The 10,951-nt window shown below is 41.1% G+C and overlaps 1 pseudogene; it reads left to right on the top strand.

The window, feature by feature from the left end:
* Window positions 1-302: 302 nt before the first annotated feature.
* The window catches only part of LOC124093434 (lupus La protein-like), a 33,667-nt pseudogene continuing 23,018 nt past the window's right edge, over window positions 303-10,951 (top strand).

Here is a 10,951-nt window from a genome sequence, read left to right as displayed (position 1 = left end):
TGAGCAAAATTTTTGGGAGGTTTGACTAATATAAGCTGGGCCATTATCTGTTTTTATACATCGAGGGGTTCCCATAAAGGAAAAGGTTTTAACATAGTGCTGTATCACGTCCTTAGCCTTTTCTCCTGAATGTAAAGTAGCGGAGATAAAACCAGAGAACGTGTCTATACTGACATGCACAAAAGACAGCTTTCCAAAACTAGGAATATGAGTTACATCAGTTTGCCAGATGTCGTTTGGCTGAAGGCCCCTTGGGTTGACTCCCAGAGAAGGGGAATGGATAAAAGGTGCACAAGTACGACATGGGGAGACAATTTTTAAAGCTTGATCCTGGGATCATCCTGAGCGGAAGCGCAAAGTTTGTGCATTTAGGTGAAATTTATTATGAAGTTGTAGGGCCTTATCATACTCAGTTATTGTATATATAAAATTAGTGGCATGTGTGGCAGCGTCTGCCATGGCGTTGCCCGCTGCCAGAGGACCTGGAAGTCCGGAATGACTTCTAATGTGACCTATGAAGAGGGGGTCTGCCCTAGCCCATATAAGAAGCTGCACTGTTTGTAGTTGATCCATGATAGTGGATTGTTTTCCAATATAAGGTGCCGTCTCAATCACGGAGGCAAGCCTGGCGATATAGAGACTGTCTGTGAAAACATTAAGGGGCTCCGAGCTATAGGTCTGTAAGGCCAATATTAAGGCTGCAACCTCCGCTTTTTGGGCCGAACAATCGGCCACTCTTTTGCGGATGACTTGGGTCCCATCTGAAACGACAGCAAACCCATTTTTGGCCCCGTCAGTGAAGACGGTTTGTGCCCCCGGGAGAGGATCCTTTTTTAGGATCTTTGGGAAAATTATTGGACATGTTTTTAGACTTTCAAGGAGCCTGCTTTTAGGGTAGTGATTGTCAACCTGTCCCATGAAACTACAGAAGAAAAGACACCAGAGATCATGTTCCTGTCTTAATTTAGAAAGAATGTCTTGATTATATGGTAATATGAGAACATCAAAGGTTTTCCCAAACAAAGCATCTCCTAGATATTTTGCTTTCCAAACTAATTGTATTACCAGATCATGGAAAGGTATCAAGACCCGGGAGGGGGATGCAGGTAAGTGAATCCAATAAATAGGACCAGTCTGCCAAAAGACTCCAGTCGGGGTGAGTTTTGATGGCAGAACAATGAATAACAAGGACTGGGAGTAGTCCACCTGCATCACCTGCATCTCTTGTAAGGCTGTCTCTATCAATCTAAGCGCCTTCAAGGCTTCTGGAGTAGGTTTTCGCTGGGAGGTGGGTGAGGGGTCTCCTCTCAAAAGGTCATACAGGGGTTTAAGTTCACCAGTAGGGACATGGAGGGAAGGCCGCAGCCATTGGATTTCCCCCAGAAATGTCTGCCATTGGTGCAGGGTTTTGAGCTGGTTCACCTGAAATTGAGGCCTCTGGGGAGTGATCCCTACCTTGTTAATAGTATATCCTAGGTAGTTATAAGGATACTGAATCTGCACCTTCTCTGGGGCTATAATCAGTCCGGCCCCCTTTAACAGGGACTGGAGGACTTCATAAGACTGGAAAAGTGCTTTCCTATCAGGGCCTGCCAACAATATATCATCCATGTAATGGACGAGGTAAAAGTTTGGGAATTGTTGCCTAAAGGGTTGCAGAATTTTTGCTATAAAGTACTGACACATAGTAGGGCTATTGGCCATTCCTTGAGGTAAGACAGTCCATTCAAACCGCTGATAGGGTTCCCTAAAATTTATTGAAGGTAAAGAGAAAGCAAAACGTTTACAATCCTGGGGGGCCAGGGGAATAGAAAAGAAGCAATCTTTTAGGTCCAAAATAATAAGATGCCAATCTTTAAGGATAGCCGTGGGGAAGGGTAGTCCTGGCTGTAAAGTTCCCATGGGCTGCATGGTATTATTAATAGCCCGCAGGTCTTGGAGAAGCCTCCATTTTCCAGACCCCTTTCTTATGACAAAAATAGGAGTGTTCCAGGGGGAAGTGGAAGGCACTATATGCCCCACCCTAAGCTGTTCCTGAACCAGAAGGGTCGTGGCCTGCAATTTGTCCTTAGTTAGGGGCCACTGTTCTATCCACACAGGGTCATATGATAACCAAGTAATAGATAGAGGACGTGGCCGCATTTCAGTGGCCCCTAGGATAAATTTCCTAGCCCCCTCCGATCTCCTCCACTTCTGGTAATTTCTTCTGTAGGGTCCACAGGCGTTGCCCTTCCCTCATGTCTTTTCCCCAGTCCTTTTCCGGGAAGCCATCCCATATCTAACATCATGTCATTAACAAATTTATTACTCCCTTTTAGGGTCTGAGTGGTGAGGATAGCTCCCATTTGTTGAAGTAGGTCCCTTCCCCAAAGGTTTGTGGGGAGTCCAGCCACTACGTAAGGCTGAAAATAACCACTGTGTCCTTCCTCATCTCTCCATTTTAGAAAGGAGGCACTTTTTTTCTGGTCTCGTCTGCCCAATCCCCTGTAATACAGCTGAGGGATCTTGGAGAGGCCAAGCAGATGGCCATTGTTTCTTAGAGATAACAGAGACATCAGCTCCTGAATCTAATATCCCCTTGAAGATTTTATCCTGTATTTTAATGGTTAACTGTGGTCGGGAGTCCAAGTGTGCTACCCAAAAGGTTTGAGGGGAGCCGGTGGAACCAAAACTGCCATTACCCCGGGCTGCCTGTAGGGCGCGGCTGGGTAGAGACGCCGCCGACAGCAGCAATAATTGTGCTATGCGTTCTCCGGGAGGAATAATAACGATCCCTTGGGTAGCCTCGGCAACAATTTTTAACTCCCCGTGGTAATCAGCATCAACCACACCTGTAAGAATTCTGAGCCCTTTATGCAGAGTGCTGCCTCTTCCCAGTATCAGTCCCACAATTCCCTCCGGCAAAGGGCCAAAGACTCCAGTTGGCAGGGTCTGGGGACCCATCTGCGGAGTCAGTACTGCTCGGGAGGTGGAACTGAGGTTCAATCCTGCACTTCCCGGTGTTCCCCTGGGGAGTTCCCGGATAGAAAGGGGTTGGTCAGGGGGAGGCGGCGGAGACGCCCACTCCCCGGGGCACTGTTTCGTCCCTGCACTGCCCGTACACTTTGGCTTCCGGGGCCCGGGGCGGGCCCCTGCTCCCGTTTCCCGACGGTATTGGGTTACCCTGGATGTCAAATTTTGACCTGCACTCACTACTCCAATGATTTCCTTTATGACATCGAGGACAAATTCCAAGCATCCCTCTGCTAGCACCCTCGCTCCTTTCCGGGCAGTTTCTCCTTATATGTCCCTCTTTCTCACACTTAAAACACCCCTTACAGTGGGTTCCCCTGTTATCAGATTTTTGCATTCCAGTCTTAAGGGCAGCAGCCAAAACCTGACCAGTAATATGAGGCCCATCTATATCTTTGCATGCTCGAATCATGTCATCTATACTTTTGGCCCGGGAGGACTTAATAGCATTTTGGCAGTAAGTGTTAGCGTTTTCATATGCCAGTTGTCTAATAAGTGGCATAGCCTGTTCCAGATTAGGGAATATTTTTCCAGCCGCCTGCATTAGGTGGGCTATAAAGTCCGAATAAGGTTCAGAGGGCCCTTGAGAGATCTTGGAAATTTTTGCTTCAGTCTTAGAAACGGGCAGGGCTTTCCAGGCATGGACCGCAGCTGAGGCTATCTGAGCATAGACCCCCAGGATCATAATTAATTTGCTGATTTATGACAGCATATTGTCCTGAGCCTGTTAACATTTCAAGGTTACGCCGTGGGAAGCCGGCGTCCTGATTGACTCGGGCTAGCTCGTGATACCTCTCTTGATTTTCACTTTTCCACAACAAAAAATCCCCTCCAGACAACACAGCCCTGCGAAGCTGTTGCCAAACTAAATCCCAATCATTGTTATTGAGAAAATCTTCTGTCAGAAACCAAGGACAAGCCTGGGCGATAACTTCAAAGAATTCGGTTGCAGTCTTAGTTTTTATTCCTGTTCCTTGTGTATTTAACAGCTCTTTTAGTTCGTTGGCCAGACGAATCTTAACTGTTGAGTTACCCATGGTACGTACCCTGTCTCTTTAAATTACCTTTAAACCAATCCTCCCCCTTCTACCTTTAGAAAGTGAGCCCCGTCCGCTTACCCCTACTTTCCGGATCTCGGTGGGACCTCCAGATGCCGCGTCCGGCTAACGGAGCCGAGTCCGGCGAGGGACGTCGGGGTTAAAAAATACACAGGACACCAAGGTTCTTCATCCAGGAGGGAGCGTGTGCGCTTTATTGCCAGATTTGTTCCCTTTATATATCTTTTTAACAGCTGCAGGAAATTACTCAAAAGTGAGGAGGGGAGAGTAATAACTGCGTCCTTGGGTTACCGTCACGTCACCATCCCCTATCAGGAGGCTCGAACAGGTCAAGATGTTCCCGAGACACATATGTGCGAGGCGGATAAACAGGGAACTGCAAGCCTGCGTCATGGCCTTGTGAGCTGGCCACATTGACATGCATAATAAAGAACTGGGGGTTGAGTCCCCAGGGGCCAGGGCGGGCCTGCTATCAGCAGTGAACAAAGCAAGCTTTACTATACATGCATATTTACTATACATGCATATTTCAAGCTCCTTCTTGACCAAAGAAAGTCACATTGATTGAGGCAAAGTCATGAAAACTATCCAAGTTTAGAGCAGTAGTTTTCAAATATAGGTGATTCTGTCTCTCACAGGAGGACATTGGCAATATTTGGAGACATTTTTGGTTGTTACACTGTGAGTGGTGAGAAATGATATTAACATCCACTAGGTGGAAATCAGGGATGCTGCTAAACATCCTACAATGCCCAGGACAGCCCTCCCACAGGAAAAAAAAATCCCCCAAAATGTCAGTTATAGTGAGATTGATAAACCCTGCTTGAAAGAATTGCAAAGTTAGAGCATGAATACAGGGAAAGATGAAGAACTGGGGCCATTAATTTAATCTACTATAGATTATAAATGTGGATACTTCTGTTAGAATTCTTCATTGAAAATCTTACAAAGAATTATCATTTAAAATGATGAAAATGTGGAATTTCTAAGAAAGCTTATAATAAGTGAAACTAAAAATATATTAACCTGGTCCTTTCAAATCCATTCAAAATTTTGAGTTTATGATAACTTTTCTTCATTCCTGGATCACATTCCCATGTATTACTCACAAGGAGTTATAATGTAGGCACCTCTAAGTGCTATCATTCTTTATACTTGAATGATCACTGCAACAAAAGCACATCTTTGGAGAATGTTCACAATATTACTTCTAGAGTAGTTCTGAAGAAGGAAAACTTCAGAACATATTCTCAATAGGTCAATTTTCTCAACATTACCCAATGTCAAAAGCAGTTTCAATTGAATCCTAAAAGAGTAAAGTCAAGAATTCCCTCTGGGCTGGGTGTCAGGCTGGAAGTGGTTGTTGCTATTGTGAAAGTTAGAAGCATTTCAGGGAAATACTTGTGGAAAGCGAAGTTAGGTCAAGTTCTTGATATCTGCTTTTGACCTTGAATGACATTTCTAGTGGTCAAGATTTTACATGATAGAACTATGGCTGAAATTTTGGTCTTGTAATGTACCTTCTCTTTGAAGGTTTTCTTAACAACTATCTGCCTTAAAAACAAAATAGATGAGGGGTTAGGGCTGTAGTTCAGTGGTAGAGCATTTGCCTTACACATGTGAGGTACTGGGTTTGATTCTCAGTACCACATAAAAGTAAATAAATAAAGATATTTATTTAAAGTAAATAAATAAAAATATTTTTTAAAAAACAGATGCAAAAGGTAGAGCAAAGTTGTATCACTCTTTTTAAAAATTTTTTATTGATTTTATTTTTTTAAATACACAACAGCAGAATGTATTACAATTCTTATTACACATATAGAGCACAATTTTTCATATCTTTGTATAAAGTATATTCATGCCAATTCATGTCTTTATACATGTACTTGTTTTTTTTGCATTACAATTCTTATTACACATATTATGAAACTTTGTTGTAAAGCTGAGGCATATTCTGTGGGTACCCTAAAATACAACCTACAACCTCTTCTGCATTGATTTTTCCATTAATTCCATGGTTTGGTGTATATTCTCACACACCTGACTCTGATCACCAAAAATTCAACCCTTTAGTAACACCCTACTTCTTCTAGATTCCAGCTAGAAACCACTACAATGTGGGCCATTAAATTATGTCATAAGTCTTTGTTTCCCTATGGAAAGGGAAAGTTAATGTAATATCTAAGATGAATTTTTTTTTTTTTTTTGGTACCAGGGATTGAACTCAGGGGCACTCAACCATTGAGCCACATACCCAGCCCTATTTTGTATTTTATTTAGAGGAAAGGGTCTCACTAGTTGCTAAGCACCTTGCTGTTGCTGAGGCTGGCTTTGAACTCACAATCCTCCTGCCTCAGCCTCCCAAGCCGCTGGGATTAAAGGCATGTGCCACTGCACCTGGCTCTAAGATGCAAATTTGAGGCTACAGAGTTAAAGCAGAAGTCAGGTAAAGTGAAGATACCAGAAAATTATTAATATATGTAAGATGGGATTTGATTTATATGAGCCTTTGCTGACTGCATTTGCCTATTAGGGATATTTTATTTGGGGATATTAACTGGCTATAATAGAATCCTCTCTAGCTAGGTTAACCAAAAGACACTAAAAATAAAGAAGTAAAGAGATTTGTTAAAGGAAAATTGTTAGCTCAGAGAGTCTCTTGGAGGATCAGAGAGGTCAGACTCCGAGACTCCAAAGCCAAAGATGGTTAGGACACACTTTGGTTGGAGGCAGGGGTGTTGGAGGCATATCACTACCACTCCCCTTTATTTTTATTTTTTTTTAATTTTTTATTGTTGGTTGTTCAAAACATTACATAGTTCTTGATATATCATATTTCACACTTTGATTCAAGTGGGTTATGAGCTCCCATTTTTACCCCATATACAGATTGCAGAATCACATCAGTTACACATCCATTGAATTACATATTGCCATACTAGTGTCTGTTGTGTTCTGCTGCCTTTCCTATCCTCTACTATCCCCCCTCCCCTCCCCTCCCCTCCCCTCTTCTCTCTCTGCCCCCTCTACTGACATTCATTTGTCCCCCTTGTATTATTTTTCCCTTTCCCCTCACTTCCTCTCCCCTTTAGCACTGATGATGTTTAGGATAGCATGCCAGAAGTCCCTTTTCTGCATATGAAGAACAGTCCTGCTACCTGTGGCCATTTCCTTACACTGCAGTTAGAAGAATCTGAGTCTTACCTGACTGTGGAATATATGACACAAGTTTATATTTTCTTTAAAAGAATCTATGTAAGTTTTCTCATTTTCTATATTGAGAAGGTGGTGCACATAATGTAGAAATTACTAAAATGAGAGATTCTGTTTGATTTTTTAAATTTCTTTATTTGTTCTTTTTAGATACACAAGACAGTAAAGTGTATTTTGACATATTATACGTACATGGATATGACTTATTCTAATTAGGATCCCATTCTTGTGATTATACATGATGTGGAGTTCCACTGGTGGTGTATTCATATATAAACATAGGAAAGTTATGTCTGACTCATTCTACTATCTTCCCTATTCTTACACCTCCTCCCTTCTCTTCATTTCCCTTTATCTAATCTACTGAATTTCTATTCTTCCTCTCCTGCCAACCCCTCCCCGCCCCTTGTGTGTTAGCATCCACATAAAAAGAGAACATTTGACCTTTGGCTTTTGGTGGGTTGGCTTATTTCACTTAGCATGATAGTCTCCAGAACCACCCATTTACCAGGAAAAAGCATAAAGTCATTCTTTTTTATATATTTCATTGTGTATATATACCACATTTTCTTTATCCATTTGTCTGTTGAAGGGCACCTAGATTGGTTCCATAGCTTAGCTATTATGAGTTGAGCTGCTATAAACATTGATATGGCTGCATCACTATAGTACGCTGATTTTAACTCCCTTGAGTATATAGCTAGGAGTGGTATAACTGGGTCAAAGGGTGGTTCCATTTCTAGTTTTTTGAGGAATCTCCATACTGCTTTACATAGTGGTTGCACCAATTTGCAGCCTCACAAGCAATGTATGAGTGTACCCTTTCCCCCATATCCTCACCAATATTTATTGTTGTTTATATTCTTGATCATTGCCATACTGATTGAGATGAAATCTCAGTATAGTTTTAATTTGCATTTCTATTGTGTGACCACTACTGGAGAATATACATTACAAGATGAAATAATATCAAGGTGAAGAAAAAATTGTAAAAAATGTTCTGTATCAGGAACTGGTAGACATGGGAAACCAGTGGCTTAACAGGACTGCACCACACAGTGCTACATATCTGGAAGATGAGAGGGTTGGTCTCATTAAACCGTCTGACTCTTGTTTCCTTGTCAAGACAGCTGAGCCCTCCACAGGACTCCAGGATTTTGTAAGGATTCACAATTGTCAGTCTTTGAAGGAAGTTAGAGTTGCTGTGAAATCATTTATTCTGATCCTGTGAAATGGTTGGCAGACCTAGCTGTCCTCCCTCTTTGGCTTTGACTATAGATATGCACATCAACCACAATCACACTTCCTTCCCTGGAGGCTGCCCATATTGAATGTGGATAATCTGGGCAACTATCAATGGCCATGCCAGCATCAGTTTTCTTCTTGGGGTCATCTGAGAGGCCTTATTGTGACTACATCACAGCTCATCTTCTCCCTCTGCCCAATCCTGTATCCTTCCTTCCACAACTTTGGATTCCAAAAGTATCTCCAATATACTTCTGCATGCCACTCTCCATTTCAGTCTGCTTCTTGGGAAACTCCACCTATTATAAGTGTTATTAATTTGTTAGGATTAGGCTCAACTGCAGTCATCAACAACAAAACAATAATTATTAAGCATAGAAAATCATTCTTTCCAAAGTAAAGCTCATATCAGAGATCCAAAGGTAGTATGGTACACAATGACATAATACAGAAACCAGATTCTATCTTTTTGCTCCACTCTGTAGATTTGACCTCTTTGTTATCAGCATACTAAGTAGCAAGATGAGGGAAGGGACAGAAGAAACAAACACACATTTGTGCTACTTCTTAATGATTGTCTCATGAGTTGAGGAAGCCCATGAGGAGGAAAAATCCCTCATGTTTCTGTTGAAACTTCAGGAATTTACTGATTTCAGCTGTTTTAGTTGATTTGGCCCTATGATAGGCAGTAATTAGTCCTGCTTTGACCTTCTTTTGAACTCATGCTTACTAGGATAGCTCCCCTCAGTGTCCACTCACTCTACTGAGCTAAATTCCCGTTTCCTGTACCTGCTTTTGATTCCAGCTTCATGCATAGTATGTAAACTCACTACCTCCTCAAGCCATTTTTAAGGAAATGCAGGAACCTTCCATCTTATCCATCTAGAAACCAAGGACAACTCAGGAAAGTTGAACTCAGACCCCTACTCTTTGCAATGAGCCTGTACCACAGATTTCCTTGCTGAAGCTGCTACCAGGTCAGTGGATAACCTCCTTTTGTAGCCTCAAACATGGAATGAGGAAGAGTCCTCAGATATGGGTGTTCCCATTTTGGCCAAAGCTGAGGGAGGGGATTCATGGCCTTCATTGCTCCTCAATCTGCCTTCTCTCTTCTCTGCCACAATCCTCTTGGTACAGAAGGATAAATTCAGGCTTTCCATTTCCTCTGAGTCATATCCTCCTTCTTCTAGATTTAATCTCTTAGCCAAACCTTAATCGTAGACAGGATGTGGGAGAAAAAATATTCAGTTTATCAATGAGATAACTTGAACAACTGCATTATTAATTGGGTTATAGGTCTTTTTTAGTTTGAAGAAAAATGCGTTGCATTACCATTAATAATTTTTTATTTTATTCAGGAGAATAGAGTACTACATTTGTCTTGACAGAGAATATTGTGATTCCTACTTGGCTTTGTAAAACTAAAAATAGAAATGCTTTCCTTTATGTTATCCTAAAAAAATAGAGGTTTTCTAAATGCTAAAAAAGATCAATTTCAAGTTTTTTTCCTCTTGTGATTAGAGCATAAATGGAGGCATTAATGGATTTTTTTTTAAAAAAAAGCATTTTCATTAAGCTTTTCAAAAATATTAAATCCCACAGGTATGCACTTATAACAATGTGGGAAAATATTCTTTTGTCAATGGACATGAAACAGATTTATTTAAACATATATCTTAAGTGAACCATAGTTAATAAAAATAAGTTAACTTTTCTCCTTTAAAGTCATTAAGAATTTACAAAGAGAGAAAATAGCAGCTTTTGTTCAGTTCCTTATGCCTAAAAATGCTAGAGTCTCTTGTCTTTCCAAATACCTGATTCTTTGACAATACTCCCATCCATCCCCCAAATAAGAGGTCAGGAAATTTTCTTTAAAAAACTATTTTTTAGATCTTACAGAACAATGTTGCAAAATCTTTTCCTTATGGGGCGGGGGAGGGGGGAAGACAACACAAATCTAATTGGGGGATTGACTCAGTATTATACCTTCCTCTGGTTGGTGTGTATTCTCACACACCTGACTGATCACCAAAAATTCAACCCTTTAGCACTGTTATTTTATGTATATGCTAATTTTATTTTTTAATGAAGAGTTTCAAATATATACAAAAATACAGAGATTATTTAAGGATTTCCCATTTGCTCATTCTCTGCTTTAACAATTATCATATGGTCATCTGATTTGATCTCTACCACTACCCACTACCACTTTCTCCCCCTTCTTATAAGTAAATCATTTCATCTGTAAGTAAATGTTATTTTAGCCAGTATAACCAGCTCTATATTATGTTGGTTCCTTGGTTCTTTGTGCAATTTCCATCATTGATAATCAGTTCCTATTCAGGAGTTGTTCTTTCACTTTTGAACTTGCCATGTTAATCATCATGTTTATACCAGGCTGGAATTTGGTGCATGTGAAG

The sequence above is a fragment of the Marmota monax genome, unplaced genomic scaffold (assembly GCF_021218885.2).
Source record: "Marmota monax isolate L192 unplaced genomic scaffold, Marmota_monax_Labrador192_F-V1.1 WCK01_AAM20220418_F8-fsc00124, whole genome shotgun sequence".
Lineage (NCBI taxonomy): Eukaryota > Metazoa > Chordata > Mammalia > Rodentia > Sciuridae > Marmota > Marmota monax.
This window is presented reverse-complemented; position numbering and strand designations above follow the sequence as displayed.